The sequence below is a fragment of the Carassius gibelio genome, chromosome A17, assembly GCF_023724105.1.
Source record: "Carassius gibelio isolate Cgi1373 ecotype wild population from Czech Republic chromosome A17, carGib1.2-hapl.c, whole genome shotgun sequence".
NCBI lineage: Eukaryota > Metazoa > Chordata > Actinopteri > Cypriniformes > Cyprinidae > Carassius > Carassius gibelio.
Window position 1 is genome coordinate 23,043,949 of NC_068387.1, and position 21,252 is coordinate 23,065,200.

Sequence of the window (21,252 nt, forward strand, 5' to 3'; positions counted from 1 at the left end):
TTTCAACCCCAAAGGATTCAGAGCGTGTCTGTGTTCTGATTACTAATCAGCAGACTCTGTAACTCTCCCCACCTCCTCTATGGCAAAAAGCAGCGACCAGCTATCAGCTGCGGTGTCTATCATGAACTGTTGCGTGCCAATCTGGAGTGCTCCACTAAAAGAAGCGGGAGGGGGTGAGAGAAGATGCCCGTTACCATGGAGAAGGAGACGTGGGGTGATGGTGGTAGGTTGTAAAGTCTAGGTCTTTTTAGTCTCCTGATCCTGTTTTTCATTTCCTCTTCTCAGAGCCATTCTGAATGCCCTTTCAGTCCATGAGAAAATAGTTTCCTGCGTTGTAGAGGAGATCTTTTGGCATCTTTGCATGTGGACGGCTGCTGTAGTAGTCCAGGATTGTCAGTGGTTTAGTCTGTAAAGCAATAGATTTTGATGTCCAATTTGTTCCTATTTGTGCTGTTTGGAGAAGAGGTGCCCTTTGAAAAATATTGTGTTAGATTTACAATAAAAACAGCAGCTTTTGTTGCCAGTAATTCAATGTAGTGACATATATTCCTATATATTTTTGCAACTTATAACTGTTTATTGGAGTAAGTTATGTAACGTTAATATACCGAGCTAAACCAAAAACTGCTTTTTACCTAAAAATGTACTGATAACCAATATAATACAGGTGGTTAAAATAAAAACTGCTGTTAGTTTTATGCAACAGCTCTCATTTTTTTCCCCAAGCCAAATTATTTTAGTAGCACTCTGGATGGGATGAAAAATTATAGTCTTGATTTTGTAAAAGTAATTCATTGCTATTTGACTGTGGAGGTCAATTTATGGTCAGCATCCATCTCTCGCTCTTGTTTTCTCACTGGGTTTGGCCATCTCTCGGCTATCCATCATATATCTCACATATCATTGTGATTCTGTTTTTGTTCAGGAGCCAAACCCCTTTTTGTTTCATCTGTCTGACCCGTTCACATTTCTGGTAATCAGAACCAGATCCCCGCTCCAGGAGTCCAGACGTCCCACAAGCCCAGGAAGGAGCCACTTGCCTGGGGTGAATTCTGGCGGTTTGGTTGTACTTATTCACATTCCATGGCACATTGTTTTTGGAAGCGAGTTTGAAATCTCGCTGAAATGTTGGCCAAAGAGTACAGTGAATCTACTACATCTTTCTAGCTTTCCTTTTTACCACTTTCCACTTGTGTCCCCAGCATTTTACAGCTTCCCAGAAAACAGTGCCCAGCTTTTCCCAAATTTAAAACCCATTACTGAATCTTCAACCTCGTGTTCCCATGTCGTCTGCATGATAATCAGATATATGTAATATCCATCCGAGGAAGTTTAGAGCAAGGATGAGTCATAGCTAGTGCGGTTTTAAATCAGAGCGCGTCATTCACACCCCTGAATGTCTGCTTCTCTTTTTAAACATTGCTCGTGCACACACTTTTGCAGGATCCGCTGTAGTCAGGAGGACTCCTGCTGGTTAGAATGTGGAATTGCAGGCTGCTTTATGGAATTGGGTTTTTGTTCAGAGGTAATTGCATTCTTACTTGGTTTGAGCTCTTGAATAGTCTATTGACTGTACGATCTCATCCTTTTTTACTGAATCTAAATCAACGTCAAAGAAGTCACATCGCATCAATATTTCCCACATATCGCTGAAACACACAGGCACCACCAAGATTCCTCTTTATTGATTATTGGTTCAGATGAACAAAACAGCTCCCTGCAAGTTCAACCCCTTAAATGGCACCAAAGTCAATATTATATCCAAATAGATTGTATTTACTTTAATAGTGCACATTCCTAGATTAATTTTGAGATTTATCACCGCTTGTGATATTTCATTTCTTTGCCTTCAAAACTGCTATTATTTTCAGTATTGTCAAGAAGACTTATTAATTAGTCCACCTTTTCCTTTTCCAATGGATAAATGAAAATCCCTCCTCTTTACTTTCCTTTTCCTTGAATATCTTGTTTTATATATATATATATATATATATATATATATATATATATATATATATATATATATATATATGCATCAGATTAGGGATGCACACCTAAAATATAGGTTCCAAAAGGAAGTTTTTACAGCAGTGCCATAAAACTATATCATGGTTCTCAAAAGAACCTTTCAGTGAATAGTTCTTAAAATAACCCTTTTTTCCTTAGTGCGAATACTGTTTTAATAATCTGAAGAAATTTTCTTCCACTTTTCACAAGCTATTGTTCAAAGCAAATGTTAATGGTTGTTAAAGGTTCTCCATGGAGCCATTAAATTACCTTTATTTTTTTAAGTGAAGTGTTGAATTTGATTCTAAATGCATCATATTATTGAAGTACACTTTTTAAAATAAAGGTTCCAAAAGGAGGTTTTCACTCCAGTGCCATAGAAGAACCATATTTTTGGTTCTCCAAGTTCTTAAGAGAACCTGTTTTCTTAATGTGTGTGAATACCATTTTAATAATAAAACCTTTTTTTATTGTAAAGGTTCTTCATGGAACTATCAATGCCTTTGTTTTGAAGTGTGAATTTTTGACTTTAACGGCAGATCCTCCAAAGACCAACTTTTAAAACTCATCACATGTGTTGACCACACCAGACAGCGAGTCTAATGTATTGCAGGCTGTTTGCTAATGACAGCCGTCAGTCCTGGTACAGATGTTGAGCCGTAGAAGAGAGCAGTGTCGCCCAAACTCCCTGTTCATTCACGGTGATTAATGAAACCCCAGCTCACCAAGCCCCTCTCTCAGCCTCCATGGACTGCTTCAGTCTCTCAGGTCCCTGCTGTATTTCCTTCACACTGTCAGCTTTATACCAGAGTGTAGTGCATATTTATGAAGTGCACTTGCGGCTTGTTTTTCTTACATTTACTGTCTGTGGCTCTGGATATTAATCATACGTCACTCATTCCCTCTGCTGCAGCTGTCGCTGCCCTTATGGACGTACACCAGCCGCATAATTGAGTGAAATGCTCCAGTTCTGCAAGAAGTAGGTCCAAGGTGCCAACAAGTACTTGCCAGGGTACTTGTGGTGAGTGTTAACGTTTAATTAGTTTTTCTAAAACGACTTTATATTTCCTGCTGTATGATAATATGTTTATTTAATATGCATATATCAGATATCCATTTTAGATTCCATCCCTACTGAAGGTTTTCAACTGAAACCCATTGGCTACTTACCTAGATGTACCCATTGCACGCCCATAGCTCCATCCCAATTCTAGTAGGATACAAGTTGAAGATTAATACCCCAAATCAAGGTACGCTGAATACATTGAAAAATCATCTTGGTGTCTAGATAATGTACAGCTTTTATAAAATGTACATTCTCAGTAATGCAAGTTTGGAATGACACAAGGGTGCCAGAATTTTATATTTGGATTGAGCTTTACTTTTAAAGCTGTAGACACGTTCCAGTCACCAGTGAAGTAGGTTGAATATATGTGAATGGAATATACCTTCAGATATAATATGTGAAATATGTTTATGAATTTACTTATCCACTTGATCTATTTCTACCCTACAGTCTTTTAGGTCATAATAGTAAAACTTTGAAATGGGATGTCATTTGGGTCCAGGTTCTTTAGATCCCAGCGTTCTTCAAAATATCATCTTTTGTCATAGTCATAGTTAATATTTATGTGAACAGTCCCTTTAACGTCCATTCATTTGGTATGAATATGTGTTAATAGAGAGGATCATGTACCTTTAGCCTGTCGTAACTGCAAAATAAACCCCTTCAGGAAAGTTCAAGACCAACTCGCTGTACATTAACTCATTACATGCAGCTGTGTTCAGTTTAACAGAATGAAAGTGGGTCAAAATGCTGTTCAGTTAGGTTTCTCCTACCGTTTTTCTTCCAGCTGAATTTGGTGTTGGGATTTTAAACTGTGATAAGGTTCCTCATCTACACTCCCTCTGCCTGCTGCAAGGATTTGCTCTAAATTTCATCTGATAAAGTGAAGACTGTGTGTGATGTAACATCATATTTTCATGAGAGCTGCGCTCTTTTGACGTGACACGTCTGATTGCCGTGGGTGCAATGGTTACTGTTGCCGGGGGACGTTTCGGTCTGATGCCCTTTCTGTCAATGGGGCAGGCCGTGGGGGGAGGAGCCCCTTAGCATGTCATTCCGATGTGACGAGCAGAGATGACATGGGCAGAAAATAACCTTCTTTTTCAGCCCCAACCGAACCCACTTTACCGTCTGATGCAACCAGCCAATCGCAGCTGGCTCTGTTGCTAGGTAATAGCTCTGCCGCCCCCTAAGTATGTTAATATGAGGTGACTGCACACCCCGAGACGAGATGGGAGATCTTACGGATGTGAGTGTGTTGGGGGTTGTCTACAGTGAGGGAGAGCGCTGAGATGATGGGGAAGAAATGCAAAGTCCAACAGGCAGAATTATAGAGGACAGCCAGTGATGAGAATGAATCACCGCGGTCAGATTCACTTGGTGGGTTTGGTTTCCTCAGCAGGTGGAATTTAACTGTGAAAAGTTGCCAAACAATGGGAACTTACCAGACCTTTAGCCCTTTCTCATGTTGTTTTGGTAACATTATATCTTGGTAGAACACACTGGCATTTTTGTTCCTGACAGTCTTTTAAATAATAACTGCTTTATATTTTTATACATTGTAAAATGTAATTTATTCCTGTGATGGCAGAACTGAATTTTCAGCATCATTACTCCACTCTTTAGTGTCACTTGATCCTTCAGAAATCATTTAAATATGATTATTTGCTGCTCAAGAAACATTTCTGATTATCATCAATGTTGAATTTGCTTAATATTTTTTTTTTTTTTTGTGGGAACCATGATCATTTTTCTTTTATGACTGCAAAGTTCTAAATAACAGCATTTATTTTAAATAGAAATATGATGTAATGTAACATTATAACCGCCTTTCAACTCTCACTTTTGTTCAGTTTAATGCATACTCGATGAAAATCTTACTGACCTCAAACTTTTGAATAGTGGTGTACACAGTGCTCAATATGCAGATTTTATGCATGGAATTCCCAGATGAATTGGATTAAAAATCCACCACTTGGCTGGAATAAATCACACATTGTAGTAAGACCATGTGACAGCGGTGTTGCATTCTGGCTGTTTGCATACTGAGTACTGTTTCACACAGTACTTTTAAATTAGCATAAAGCAGGATGAATTTAGATAAATTGGATTCTTTGCCTTTAATTTCATTTACTTAATCCACAGTATTGTAGAAGTCTATTCTGATTCCTGATATTATTGCTATTGTTTTGATTTTATTCAGAGTTAACTTTTATATGTGACTTTTCCAATAATATCACACATGTACTTAGGAGCTCTTTCAGTCTGCGACTTGCATGTGTCCTATCCTGGTGCACATACATCAGCCCTGCTATTGAGATGCAGTGGTGTGGCAGCAGCAGCAAGCAGTGATGGACGGCTTGTCAGAGTGACAGCCACCAGATCACACACACACACAGACGTGTATGTGCTTGTATTAATATGCATGAACCCTGCACACATCACATGCCCCTGGTTGTTATTTGGGGGAAAAGACCTTTTACATTAATCAAAAAATGCATGAGCTTTGTGTTAAGTGAGATAAATATTAATGAGGAAGCATGGTTTGGGATGGGCGGATGTAGTTTAATAACAAGCGTATGTGTGCTGGTGTTCGCTGAGGAGGATGCTGGGAAGGCCGGCAGGGTGCGGGCCAGTGAGCAGAATACTAATGCGGCTGCATACCTTTGTTTTGTTCCAGCCCTTACGCTTCTCTGGAGTTTTCACATGCAGCCGAGTGCACTGGAAGAGCAGGAGAGGAGATGTTGGCTGTGGACACACTAGAATCACAGTCTTGTCCCTTCATAGAGCACATAAATAGCACTGGATTTGCTATGACATGCACCGGCGTTATTATCTACACTACACTACTGTAATCAGACTTTTAAACAGTGGTGCAACGTTGCTTGAATGGTAATTAATAATAAATAATGACTATGATAATAACATAAATGTTTATTTCAGGAACATGACACTTAGGTGAACATGTGATCATAAACAACATAATTACTTCCTTGATTTAACCAATGCACATATCCTTTGCTAACGATCTTGTGAAAGGACACTTTGTGAAGACTTTCAGTTCATTCGCTTGTTTTCAGGACAACCTGTATTGACCAATCAGGATCCAGAACTGGAACTATTCGTTTTATAATTGTGCATATACATAAGGGAATTTATTCTAGCGCATTTTATTGTGCAAATATGACATTGCATGCACTACTTGTATGTTCACAATTGATGTTTGCATTCAGTAGTCTGCATGTGTGTTCTCTCCTCCTCTCCTTGCTGTAGCCAGGGCTTTTCCAGAGGGAGTTTCACCACATTAGTAGACTCCAGTCTAAATGTCACCCACTACTGAAAGAAAACTCCTCCCTGCACCAGCAAGGAGCCCCTGCACTGACCTTGATCCTGCAGAAATGTCACGGTATCCACCCCGCCATGACATTACACTGGAGAGAAGGGACTATATTTGCACATGAAGACTCTTGCCATTTAAAATCCCACACAACCATGTGTTGATCTTTCTGTTTGTTTGGCTTTGAATGGCCCTTATGTCACTTTTACTCACAGTTATTTGTCTTTTTATTACACACTGGTGGTAACAATGACTTGCAGGCTCGCTGTCTTTGGTCTGCATTGTTAACTATAAACGACTCTTTACATAGACGTTGCCAATAAAGAGTCATTTGTATTTTATACAAATATACTTCCTTATGTCAGCTGCACACAATTGATAACATAACAGACTGGCATTAGCATGTTGACAGTTGAACACCTGCAAATCTCACTGTAGTGTTGTCACTTTTTCCTTTATATATCATTGTCTGAGCACATGCTCTTAAGCTCACAGGTGATTTCAATAGAGATTACATAGATGATTACCTAAAAAGGACACATTAAACTGATCAAAAGTCTTGATCAGGAGATTTCACATTGTTTCAAATGTTTTTATTTCGAATAAATGCTGTTCTTTTTTTTTCCGTTTCCACAGAAATATTAAGCAACACAACATATATTTTAATCGTTGATTAAAAGAACTGTTTCTTGATCAGCAAATCAGCATATAAGAATGATTTCTGAAGGATCATTTGAGACTGAAGACTGTAGTAATGATACTGAAAATTCAGCTTTGCAACGCAGGAATAGATTACAGTTTAAAATATATTCCAGTAGAAAGCCATTATTTAAAATTTTAATAATATTTTACTGTATTACCGTTTTACTGTGGTTTTGATCAAATAAATACAGCCTTGGTGAGCATGAGAGACTTCTTTCAAAAACTAAATCTCACTGACCTCAAACATTTCAACAGTATTACTGAATGTATTTTGGATGTAAAACGTGTCATAATTTGTAACATGAATGCTCTGCTACCTAGGATTTCTGCCTTAGTCTTTATACAACAGCATAAGTATGGTTTTGGAAGACAAGTTAAAATGTCTGTTCTGGAAGAACGCAGAAAAATGTGAGTTATGTGCACATATTGTGACGGAAACCTTGAGGGATAGTAAGCGGAGTAATTCGGAAGGGAGTTTCATCATTCTGGAGTTGGATTCAGCACTGTCCTCCTCTCTGTTTCTCTCCTTCAGGCCCAACTGTGTTCTGTCCTGTAAAATTGCTTTTAAATTACATTTCTAGCTTTCTCCCAATATTTCTTGCACTATCTCTGGAGGAGAGGAAATAAATATCCATTCGAAATATCCAATTTCATCTACTTCTGCGCTATATGGACACTGACAGTAAGCTGGACACAACCTGCAGGTCACTGTTCATCGCTATAAAGATTAGGGCTGTCAATCTAACCTATACATTTCTTTCAGTTAATTATAGAGAAAAAAAAAATGCTCTATTGAGGCTTTTCCCAACTAAATACGGACATATGCAAAAAACTAATCAGAATATCATTAATGATTATTCTGATTACAAATTTGAATTGATCGACAGCGCTAGTGAAGATGCATAGGTGACATCCTAAAATAAATCTGTAATTATTTGATAAGATTCTCATGCAGCATTTCTATTTGGAGCACATTTGCACTTCTGAAAACATAATCATCCGAAAAGCGGATGTGATGAAGAGTGTTAAGGGAAGCAGGGCACCCCTGTACAAATCATGATAAATGGGTGCAGACGATCGGCGCTCACCCATGCTGTGTCGCCAGAGCTTCACACTGCCTCAGGCATCAGGTGGCCGGATTTAAAGAGCCAGGGCCGAGGCCACATCTGTTGCGACTGGTCTGGCGTAGAGAGCCGGTGATGCTCAGGTCTGTGTGTGCGAGATGACATTTAGATGAGCGGGGGTTTACCCAGCAGCTGCGCAGTCGCTGGTGGCATGATGGATGATCGGTCCTGTTGCCTAATGTACAGCACAGAAAACTAGTTGTGTGCTGTTGCACGAATGCTTGTGTGGGTTTCTGCAGGAGGCAGTGGCTCCGTTCTTTGTTTATCTTGTGTGTTTGTATCTATAACAGCTTTATATTTAGCAGAGACAAATGCACATACTTAACTCTGATGTATACCTGTAACTGTATAGTATGCAGTATACAGTGTACACTGCAAATTCAGTATACAGTACTTTTTTAAACAGTATTATGCTGTGTTGTTGTTGTCATATAACCTCCTAATGAAATTTATTCCATATGTGACTGAAAATTAATTTGGTACTTTTTCTTCTTCTTGTTATTTACCCAGATTGAGTTATTTTTTTTAATAATAATAATAATAATTAAGCTGTCAAATAATTAATAACATTTTTGAATGTTATCAGTGGATTTTGCTACTTGTTCATTCATCACCATTGGAAAGAGCGGTTTAGTGATGCCAGACAATATTACTAACATTTGACATCCATAGAAATATTGTATTCAGTATACAGCAGCACATACTGCAAGAAGTATGAGTGGTATGGTAGTATGCATTCCAGACCTGTTTTGTCTGGAGGAGGAAGACTGTATGAGTTTGGATTACAGCTACTATTTTTGCATTCTGCAGTATGTAAAGTGTCATATCAGCCTTAGATATAATAGTCCTCTTTTAAACTGTATGCTTTTGGAAACATAATACTTATACAATTTAGCAATATTTGTAGTCCAATGTCCATATGTATAGTCTTGGATATCATCTTCCTCTTCTAGATTATATGATTCTGGATGTATACTACCATACTACTATTGTTTTTGCCGTATGCTGTATGTATAGTCTTGGATATCATCTGTAGACTGTATGAGTCAGGATGCATACAGTACTTCTCATACTATTTCTGCAGTGTGTATGGTCTTACGTGCATATGTATAGTATCATATATTTCCCTCCTCTATTAGACAGTATGGGTTTGGAATGCATACTGCTCATACCAGTTCAAACTACTACTGTTATAGCAGTGTGTATATTCTATATAGTGTAGAATTTTATGTCTTGATGCAAGCGTATACATAAAGTATGGTAGCATGCATTCCAAACTCTGCAGTCTAAAATAGCACTTCTCAAATTTGGATGCTTACTACTATATACTATTTTACTCATATTAAATCCTCTCCCATGGCCTCATGGGATAGTAAAGTGTCCATTCGATGCACACTTCAGAATCTCACCAGAAGTAAAGAGTCATCTGGGCACTGATTACATTGTACTCATTGTATGTGATTGCAGATGCATGCATAGACATCTTCTAGAAGACTATATGGGTTTGGAATGCATGCTACTATATTAGTTTTAATATGAATTTGGAACAGCATACACATATTCTACTTTGACTATATCTGCCATATAACAATATGCTAGTACACAGTTCAGAGTATTAGTTGGATTCACAGACTTATACAGAAATATAGTCTTCTGTATGGGTTTGGAATGCTCGCTACTTATTTCTGTATGTATGTATGTATGTTGTGTGCAGTATGAATGTGTTAAACATTTTGAATTGACATTGAAACAGTGCATGGTCACCTTTATAAATATAGTCAGCTGTCAGAAACCCTGCTGTTTTTTGTTACCCCGGTCTCCCTTGCTCCACGTGAGGTGCACCACACTGCAGTGAATAACACACCTGCCCCTGACATTTCACTCGTCCTCTCACAAATAGCATCTCTTCACCAGACCGCACGTTTGAAGCTCATGTGGGTTCCTCCCGCCACATTACTGCAGCCCACTGTTGCTTTTCCTGAGGAACCTCACCCTTCCTCCACCCTCTGCTTTCACCTATTCAGAAGAGGTTTTTCCCCTCTCGTTCCTGCTCCAGATCTGCCGTGACAGACAAATGAAGCCCAACACGGAGCGCTCTGATTGGACAGATGAGGAAAACACATCTTTTTTTGTTCTTTGTTCTATTTTTGCTACGAAGCTATGCAGCTTTTGGATGATGAATCGTTCTTCTCTCTGTACACTCCAGAAAGAGCGATCCTCCAAGCTTGTGGTTTGGCGTCTCGTCGAGTTAAACCTCAAGTGATGCCTAGATCTAGATGATAAACCGAAAATGTGGCAAGCGTTGATAAAACGCTCTTTTTCTCTTGCAGCTGACAGAAAGTCGATATCCAAGTTGGGAAATACTCGGAATGTGTAATTACTATCCCTGACAACCTGACAGGTGTCACCTATTGATTATGTTTTCATATTGGCACGCAAACAACCCTCCAAATGATTGTAAAGAAGGGGGGAAAATCCATATTTTGTTTGGCAGCACATTAAAAGGACATCCATGCTCATTTTTAGAATGATTCCTATCACCGTACACACACAAACATGGATGCTCATTAAACGCCACACTCAGAAATGTCATCTCTATTCGTTGAAGGAGACATTAGGATCGTTTGACCTCTAGCAGGGTGTTCTCCTTCCTTGCCTTTCCGTATCTACACCCTGATCAGTTTGAGCGAGATCAAACAGCCCGACATCTCCCTCTTCAAATGGATTAGCTCCTTTAGTGGCATCTTAAGCGTGCTGTGTGGAAGACATCAGAACAACTGCCGCCCCACGCAGCACTGCTCTCACCTTCATGTTTATTTATTGCAAAGCCCCTAAAAGGCAAAAAAAAAAAAAGAAAAAAAAAAAGCACCTGTTTCCTTTCCTGGCTGCTCTGATGAGACGGATGTTGCATCTGCCTGTTGTGCATCTGTTGCCAAGCAATGGATCAAGCACAGCACTGTCTCGGGTTAACGCAGGCTTTCCAACATCAGACTGTTCACATTGAGAGATTTCGGATGTTTCGTCTGTATCATATCCGTGACTTAAGGGCAATTTATGAGACCTGTGATGTTTAGAGGCATCGTCTGTCAGTAACTAGGAAGAGCAAGATGTTCTTATAAATAGTTAAAATCAATTTTATTGCATTGTACAATTAATAAACTGCTATAGACTGACCTGTTTTATCGATCAGTCATGCAATTTGTTTTACTAATTGCTCTGTACTATTTTGTTCTGCTTATATTCTTTTATACTTAATTTTTCCTGTCATATTTTTTATTTTATAAAATTTTATAGAAGTAGGCCTAGTTTTAAAATTAATTTTTACATGCTTTTTATTTTTGATAATAAATCGGTAATTAGTTTTAGATTTTTTTATTGTTGATAAGGGTGGACAAAAATATTACTAGCAACTAGTAATAAAACTAGGTTTTAACATTTTATTTCTGTGACTGTTGCTCATGCCTTACTCACTGCAACAAATTCTAGGTGTTATGGATATTTTCAGGTGCATTTCTGTATGGTTGCTAGGGCCCTCTGAGTTGTTCCTAGGTGCTAGCATGTTATATTCTTGTCACTATATGGCTCTGGCCCCCCCTTCAGTACGTTTACACAGCTGAGTTAAGGTTGCTCTGTGCCTGCTCAGAACTCCGTGTAAAGACGTAATGCTGCATAAAAGCCAGACTAAATAATTCCTTCTCTGACCCACCTCAAATCCTAGTATACAGTGTACAGTATACAGTTGTAATTGCTGTGTAAATGCATTGATTAAATAGTCTGTGTAAAGACTAAATGCCTTTTCAGAAGCGATTCTGTGCCACCCATGCAGTGTAAATGTTGCATTAAGTTTGGATTGCTCACCAAAACGAGCCTTTTTTGAAGTACTAATCAATGAATTAATGAATAGTACCTGTATAAATCATATCATGTATCATATATACAGTATTGTTCAAAATAATAGCAGTACAATGTGACTAACCAGAATAATCAAGGTTTTTCGTATATTTTTTTATTGCTACGTGGCAAACAAGTTACCAGTAGGTTCAGTAGATTCTCAGAAAACAAATGAGACCCAGCATTCATGATATGCACGCTCTTAAGGCTGTGCAATTGGGCAATTAGTTGAATTAGTTGAAAGGGGTGTGTTCAAAAAAATAGCAGTGTGGCATTCAATCACTGAAGTCATCAATTTTGTGAAGAAACAGGTGTGAATCTGGTGGCCCCTATTTAAGGATGAAGCCAACACTTGTTGAACATGCATTTGAAAGCTGAGGAAAATGGGTCGTTCAAGACATTGTTCAGAAGAACAGCGTACTTTGATTAAAAAGTTGATTAGAGAGGGGAAAACCTATAAAGAGGTGCAAAAAATGATAGGCTGTTCAGCTAAAATGATCTCCAATGCCTTAAAATGGAGAGCAAAACCAGAGAGACGTGGAAGAAAACGGAAGACAACCATCAAAATGGATAGAAGAATAACCAGAATGGCAAAGGCTCAGCCAATGATCACCTCCAGGATGATCAAAGACAGTCTGGAGTTACCTGTAAATACTGTGACAGTTAGAAGACGTCTGTGTGAAGCTAATCTATTTTCAAGAATCCCCCGCAAAGTCCCTCTGTTAAAAAAAAGGCATGTGCAGAAGAGGTTACAATTTGCCAAAGAACACATCAACTGGCCTAAAGAGAAATGGAGGAACATTTTGTGGACTGATGAGAGTAAAATTGTTCTTTTTGGGTCCAAGGGCCACAGGCAGTTTGTGAGACGACCCCCAAACTCTGAATTCAAGCCACAGTACACAGTGAAGACAGTGAAGCATGGAGGTGCAAGCATCATGATATGGGCATGTTTCTCCTACTATTGTGTTGGGCCTATTTATCGCATACCAGGGATCATGGATCAGTTTGCATATGTTAAAATACTTGAAGAGGTCATGTTGCCCTATGCTGAAGAGGACATGCCCTTGAAATGGTTGTTTCAACAAGACAATGACCCAAAACACACTAGTAAACGGGCAAAGTCTTGGTTCCAAACCAACAAAATTAATGTTATGGAGTGGCCAGCCCAATCTCCAGACCTTAATCCAATTGAGAACTTGTGGGGTGATATCAAAAATGCTGTTTCTGAAGCAAAACCAAGAAATGTGAATGAATTGTGGAATGTTGTTAAAGAATCATGGAGTGGAATAACAGCTGAGAGGTGCCACAAGTTGGTTGACTCCATGCCACACAGATGTCAAGCAGTTTTAAAAAACTGTGGTCATACAACTAAATATTAGTTTAGTGATTCACAGGATTGCTAAATCCCAGAAAAAAAAAAAGTTTGTACAAAATAGTTTTGAGTTTGTACAGTCAAAGGTAGACACTGCTATTTTTTTGAACACACCCCTTTCAACTAATTGCCCAATTGCACAGCCTTAAGAGCGTGCATATCATGAATGCTGGGTCTTGTTTGTTTTCTGACAATCTACTGAACCTACTGGTAACTTGTTTGCCACGTAGCAATAAAAAATATACTAAAAACCTTGATTATTCTGGTTAGTCACATTGTACTGCTATTATTTTGAACAATACTGTACTATCTATATATATATACACATATGTACGGCAAGACTGAACTTGCTATCCTGCACAGTTTTCTCAATCACTCTCGGAGCCTGCGATGCATAATTGAGATTATTCTGCCTTCTGTTCTTTGTGCACAGATAGAATGAATGGCTCTCTGTGTGTGAAGCGGAGAACATTTTTGTGCACGTCGGAGTGTTGATGAGAGTGAGCACATAGTTGTTTGTTAACCGTTTCGTGCCGCAGAGCCTCAGAAATCTCAGATGGAACGGCTGGCAGTCTTTGCACACCATGTGCCCAGCTCTTGAGACTGGAAGCTGTCTATCTTTCAGTTCTGACCTTTGTTTTGAACACAGCTCTGGGAGCAGTTTCTGTCCCTCCCTCTCTATCTCTCTGTCTCTCTGTATCTCATTTCTTTTTCTTCCTTCTTCCAGTTTCCTTCTCGTTCGTTCTCATTTTTAACACGCTTTGTGTTTCCTTGCCATCTCTTCCTTGTCTAAATTTCCTTCTCTTTGTTGTGCCAACAGCTTCTCTGTCTAAAGTGGGTGATGAAGCTCAGCATTTTATTTGCCTCGGTATGCATTCTCACACGACAGGTTTCCTTTCTCTCTGTGGCTTTAAAAAAAAGCCTGTATGTGTGTGTGTATTGTATATTGTAGTCATTATTGTTGTAAATGATTGGTATGGGTATTATTTCTACAGCCCCATCTTATTATTGGCTGTGATTTTCATGTCACACATTTTTTTGCCTTCAGTGTATGGAACATTTGAGGGAACGTGCTAACTGGCTTATAGTCCAAAGAAATCTTATTGGTCATAAATGCAGACATGTTTTATTTATGCAAAAAAAATTTATGTATTTTTCCTTTTTATTCTGAGGTGAAATATGACTTGAGCATGTTTTGGTGATTCACCTCATAAGATTTGCAAACGTGCAGCAGCTCATTTAGTGAACAGATTTTAACGTCCTGTTTAAATAACCTCTTTTGCTCCCAGCATGTCAAGGAAAGTAGGTGTGATTTGCCTAAAAAGTGTCTTTTGTAAAATTGGTTAGCATGATCTTGGCAAACTGAACCCGTCTCAGGGTGATTAATTGCTGCAACATTAGACAAGCACCGCAGTGTCGGAGAAATGGCCTTCACAGTAATGTTAGATGAGCTGGCAACCCAAGACTGTGAAAACAGTCCAGACTAAAAGCCCTTGGCTGGAACCCGATAAACCCCTTCAGCTGAGGACCCTCAGGCCCCTTCATTACAGTGCACTGACGTGCCAGTATAAATAGATATTTCAACTTCAGTTTGAACTGATTGGGGTTTTACGCCCGATACTTCTCATGTGAAATGTGGTGTAAACACTGAGCGGTTCAGACAGACAGCGGGAAGTGTGCACAGAGGGCAGATTAACAGGCTCCTCAGAAGAATAATGTGAACATCACTTGTATACGACCTCAGCGTCCTTTAGATGAACTCCATATTGTAATGCACAGTGCAGTTATAGTATGCTGAATGCTTAAGCAATAAGTTGAAAATTTAGAATTTGGAGATAAACGCCTGATATCCAGTTGTTTTTTTGTGGCAGCTCCCATATAATTCAAATGGTCAATAGATATATACCACATTTGGAATTTTGGAATTTTCATTGAGTAAATTGAGTAAAAATTGTGTAAACAACAAAAGAATATACCTTGCACACCTAAAAAAAAAAGATGTAGAATTTTTGTTATATACATTTTAATGTTTTTTTACAGGCTATGGTTTGTGTGAATTATATTTTTCCCTCTTTATAAGAATACATATTGTGTGAAATAAACATTAAATTTGAAATCGGCAAATTTATAATTGTTAATTGTTTTGTTATTTAATTGTATTATTAGCTTTAACATTATCCACTTTTGAAACAAGCAAAATGAAAAAAATCTTAAATTGTTGCATAAGTGACAGGTTTTGTACGAATGTTTTTATAAATTATTTACGCAGAGCAATGTTAAAAAACGTGGTTATTTATCATTAAATAAGAATAATTCATAAAATTATTTACACACACATTTGATTTGGATGTTTCCTCCCAGTTTGATCAAGCATGCTGAAAAATTATACTGAACGTGACTTTGTGCATGAATCTACTTTTTCTATCTTTTGCTGTCTTTATTATTTCAGGAAAAGCCAGGCGCCACCTAAAGCATCTGTTGGTAGTGTACAATCTGAAGAACCAGCTTTCATATTTAGCCACAGAATGAATGGGAGAACCAGGAAGAACATATTATGTGGCGTGTTCCAGCTTGGCTTTGCAAAGAGCCAGTGAGTTGATGCAGGATCTGGGGCAGCTTAAAAATGAGATGAAGAGTCCACTGCAGGTGAGAGCTTTAGAAATCAATGCTGACTTTCACACTTCGAACTCTGATAGTCCTGCTTTGGGTTTAGTTACTAGAATGGATCTCTGCAGTGGCATTGGCCAAACCAATTAAAACATTAATTGCATCTACTAATCTGTCGATATTCTCAAACAGGTCGATTGCTAAAAAGTGGCTTTGCACATTTACATTTTATAATCAACTTTTGTTATATTATCTATCTATCTATCTATCTATCTATCTATCTATCTATCTATCTATCTGTCTGTCTGTCTGTCTGTCCGTCCGTCCGTCCGTCCGTCCGTCCGTCACGGTCCGTCCGTCCGTCCGTCTTATCATGGATATACAAACATACATACATATGAATGTGTATCTATACTGTGTGTGTGTGTGTTTATACATTAAATACATTTGTTGCCATTCCTATGCTTTAAAAATGGAAGGTTCATAATGATGTGATTTATTGTTTAATTCTCTTTTTAATTTACAACATGGTAGATGCTATCATCAGCTAGCATCACAATACACAATATTATTATGATCATTTATTCAATTATTTACCTACCTAGTTTCATAGCCAGAGAGTGAACAAACTCTGGGATAATGCTGTAAGCAGCCTAATGTTCGTGTGATCTATTAATTACAACTTATATCTTTCCAGCCAAGAAGTGCATCATTTCAAAAAATATTATTGTATTAACTTGATAATAAAAAAGAAACTTTGCAAGTTACTAATTATAAACTTACATTTCCCCAGTTATTCAAACAGAAGCTACAGAAAACGATCAAAGAATATTTACATTATCAAAGAACATCATCACTTACTTCAGTCTAGAGCGAGTTTATGCACTTCCGTTAAAATCAGTGAAGCTATCTACACTGTATGATGAATAAATCTCTTCAACTTACATCGCACATACATCTGCACTTCATTGTTTATGATGAGAGAATTTGCGTGAGAGCAGAATTCAGTCAGCGAGAGCGCACTGAACAACAGAACTCTGGTGTTTCAGCGGTGACTCATCTGGACGCTTCTGATTGGCCGTTGCATTCCTAAATTCAACTGAATCATGTGTGTTTGGTTATAATGCGCAACACTGTAAAACACACAGAAAAAATATATAACAGAACAAATAAGCCCTATTATTAATTAGATAAAAATACTAGCCTGATAATAACAATTATAATAATAAATATTATAATTACAATCATCTTGATATTATCAAAGGCATCAGCAACAGGTAATATCTCTAACTATTGTCGATACTCGTCTGTCAGCACAACCCTAGTCGATGCAAACCACACAGTAAGATTGTTTATAACACATGAATGACAAAACGGTCAAAAACAGCTTCACAATAATAAGTAAAAATCAAGACTGTGACATAGACTGTCTACTGGTATAAATGGTATAATAAAATGTCCACTGGTGGGCTACTGTCACACTATATGTGTACATATACACGATCATACCTCCCTGTCCAACTCTTGGCATTGATCAGAAGGTTTCCGGTAATTTAAAGTGACCCAATGACAGTCAACGTGTTGAGCTCTGCATTGAGTTAATCTAATTGAAGAGGAACAACTGATGAAATCAAGCCGAGAGACGGAACCGAGACATTCATGTCTCATTGACCCGACACCAATTTTTCCAATTGTTTCTTCCCTTTGCTTCCCACACTAATAAATTACAGCGCCTCTTCGTTCTTACCAAATGTGCCCCTGCCTGTTTCCATCCATTACTGTCACCCTCGCTCTGCCAATAAGCCATTGAGTTTCCAGACACGTCTTTTGCGACTGAAAAATTCCATCAGCCCAGAATAATGTAACATACAGCAAATGACACATTAGCATATAATTGAGGATGCAGGATTTGAATGCTCTTTGGCCGCTGTCTCTCTCTCTTGCAAACTGAGACAGCCAAGTCACTAGTCTTGCCGTCTGACCTGTTTTAATGCAATGTCACTCACATTGCACACTATTAAATGCCTGCTCGCAATATCCCATAATTTTTGGGCCATTTTATGAATACAAAAGCATTATACAAGTACATTTATTTTTCTCTGATTCATGTAATTATTCACTAACCAGCATGCTTTGCATATATGTGAAGTCTAAACTTCATTTTGTAGTTGGCAGCTTAGACTCCTTGGGACTGGACTGCATTACGGTCCTTGTCCTTCCAGACTGCTGATGCGTTTCCTGTGCAGAATGCCAAGTCGACCCAGAACAGCAGGAGCAGCATCTCGCCCCCTCCGCCACGGCCCCGCCTCCTTCCACAACCCCCATCTCCATGGTAGGTTCCCATGGCAACCACATCCTCTGCAGTTCCAGGTTTACGAGCCCTCTCTTCTGTGCAGTTTCTATCCACAGCAACAAAATGACACAATTGTACCTTTTGTATCCTGCAATTTCAGCCCTGCTGTTATTCAGAGACTGCTCCGATAAATCAGTGTTATCACTCGTTTACACCTGGGCTTCAGAATAAAATGTGCGGCACCCCACCCAAATGCAGCCACGGCAAAAACATTTTTAGGATTGTTTCTGTTTTTTTTTTTTTTTTTTTTTGTCAGAGTCAGTAATTGCATCCACCAATTTTGATTCCAGTTTCTATGCGTTGAACTAAAATGTTGAACTATAAAAATGATCACACTATGTACTTCAACCTATCCGTCCGTCCGTGTTATGTAGACAGCGTGTTGAAGCCACTCAGGCTGCTGTTTTCTCCTCCTCTGAATCCGATGATGTAGTCATGTAGTGGGTTTTCCAGAAAATGTGTATACTGTCTTGCCCGTACTTCTCATTAATATGCCATGTATTATAAAAACTGCCATGTATTGTGCATGTTATTTTTCGACAGACATCAATTACGTGATATTCAAATAATGTGGATTTGATCATAAGGTAATGGTTATTTATTTCTAGCAAACCAATATTTAGTGTGTTAATTGATGCTCATGAGTGTGTTATGTCGATGTTTATATTCCAACCGACAGCCAGCTAGTTTTTGACAGACGTTATAATGTGCGTAAGAGGGAATTATGTTTGATTTTTGTAGTTATACGTGCTGGAGACATTCTAAATGCTTTATTTTTGGTGATCATTATACTATTATTTTGTGGCTTAAATAAAGTACATGTCTCTCAGAAGCTGACATGTTTGGCTTGTCAAGTTGTCACAAATTTTGTTGACTTTTCAAAATCAAGTATATTTTTTAAAAGGAAAGTGGTTTCAATTAAAAAATTTGTTTTTATTGTCTCTTGTTACAAAAATATTTAAGTTAAAATGCAGTCCCTGTTGTAAAAAAACTGCAAAGGGGTATGTGTTCCATACCCCTTTGCAGATAGATAGATATATAGATTTTGCAGATGATCTTGTAAACATATTGTGGATGTGCCCCCATGCCCTCCTTTGCTTAATAACGCTCAGTTTATCATAAGAACAGAAAGTATTACTGTAAGAAAATCAATCGAAGCGCCTGATTAATAGTATTCTAGCGGCTGAATGTTTGACAGGAGCAGAGGTTTGAGTTTAGAGAGTCCCTCGTCAAGGCGAGCCTGCCAGAGCAGCATCTGCCGGCCCATGGAATGGATTTATGGAGCTCTCCGACAGATTTATTTTCAGGAGAGGATGAGAGGGAGAGACAGCCAAGGACCCTCGGTTGCCCACTTCGTGCTTCCCGAGAAGGAACGTGACACGTATACTACAGGGAAATATGCAGCAGTTCAGGCGAGATTTACACTGGGCTAGTGGAACAGTCACCTGTATTTGATCTTGAACTCATTTTAAAAAAATTATTCATAGTTTTATTCAAAAGGCATCCATTAATTTAATCAATAGTGACAGTAAATACATTACAAAATATTTATATTTCAAATAATTGCTGTTCTGTTGACTTCTATTCTTAAACAATACATATCACTGTTTCCACAAAACATATTTAGCAGTATATGGGAAATGTTGCTTGTGCAGCATTATAATATCAGCATATAAGAATGATTTATGAAGGATCATGTGACTCTCAAGACTGTAGCAATGATGCAGAAAATTCAGTTTTGCATCACAGAAAATAACTTGCATTTTAAAATATATTTAAATAGAACACAGTTATTTTGAATAGTAACAACATTTCACTGTATTTCAGTTTTGACTATTTTTCATCAAATTAATGCTGTATTTCAAAAACCTGACAACATTTAATACAAATTATCCCTTATATACAAATAATATATATGTCACCAGTCTGCTTTTTAAGAAGAATAAAATCAGTTTTGTAGTGAGACAGATGAAAATATTGCCAAAGCAAATAAATATCTCAACTACTGGCCAGTCAGCAAAAAAAACTCCTGATTGCTGAGGCCTGAAAGTGCTTCTGAATACCTTTCAGAAAAAAACAACAGTGCTCACCCTAATGGCTCATAGCAGCATTCCATAAAACATATTTATCATATTTATTCTCTGGAGCATCTCCCTTACAAAGACAGTTTGTTTTCCCCCTCATAATATACAGTCATTTAAATGCATCAAATATCTTTCAGTATCTTTCCTCCTCTCTCACAGCCCCCAGAGCGGGTTGATGCGATTACCATTGTTTCCATCCATGTTTGAGGATGCAGGACTGGTCCTGAGGCAGGTCAGGCAGAGCAAGAACGTTCTGGAAGAAAACCTGGAAAGCATTCTGACAGCCACAGATGGAGAGGTGCTTCACACGCAGTTAGTGGCACTGTCGAAAAACTGGTATGATGTGTCCATGCACAGAAAAGTGCAATAGTATAACACAGTATGTACACAACCCCCCCCCCCCCTCATTTTTCTTTACCACTTCATTTAAAAACTGTAGTATAAGAATACAGTGATCAGATAGCATCACTGAAACTTGGTACAGCCACAGTGCTTTCTCTGTAAAGGGGTTGTCTTTTTTTTTTTTTTTTTCTCTTGAGTATCGGTGTTAACATCAAGGGGAAAATCCAGCACAACAAATTGCTAGTTGTGAAGTGTAGCGCTGTAGCAAATTTCCCTGTGCCTCTGAGAGCGCTGCTGGTGAACTTCTGCATGTTTTCATGCTTCTGAAAGTTTGGCTATGCTGAGGCGGTGAACCGGAATGCGATTT

General features: G+C 38.3%; 1 long non-coding RNA gene across 3 annotated transcripts in view; it reads left to right on the plus strand.

Moving 5' to 3' along the window:
- LOC127933276 (uncharacterized) overlaps window positions 1-21,252 on the plus strand; it is a 45,497-nt gene that overhangs the window by 14,717 nt on the left and 9,528 nt on the right. For 2 of the 3 annotated variants that reach the window (XR_008147480.1, XR_008147482.1), the window contains 2 exons: window positions 15,949-16,145; window positions 18,275-19,283. This is a non-coding gene — a long non-coding RNA (uncharacterized LOC127933276). Of the gene's footprint in view, window positions 1-15,948; window positions 16,146-18,274; window positions 19,284-21,252 lie in introns of those variants that run through there. The other variant, XR_008147481.1, reaches the window with a different exon arrangement.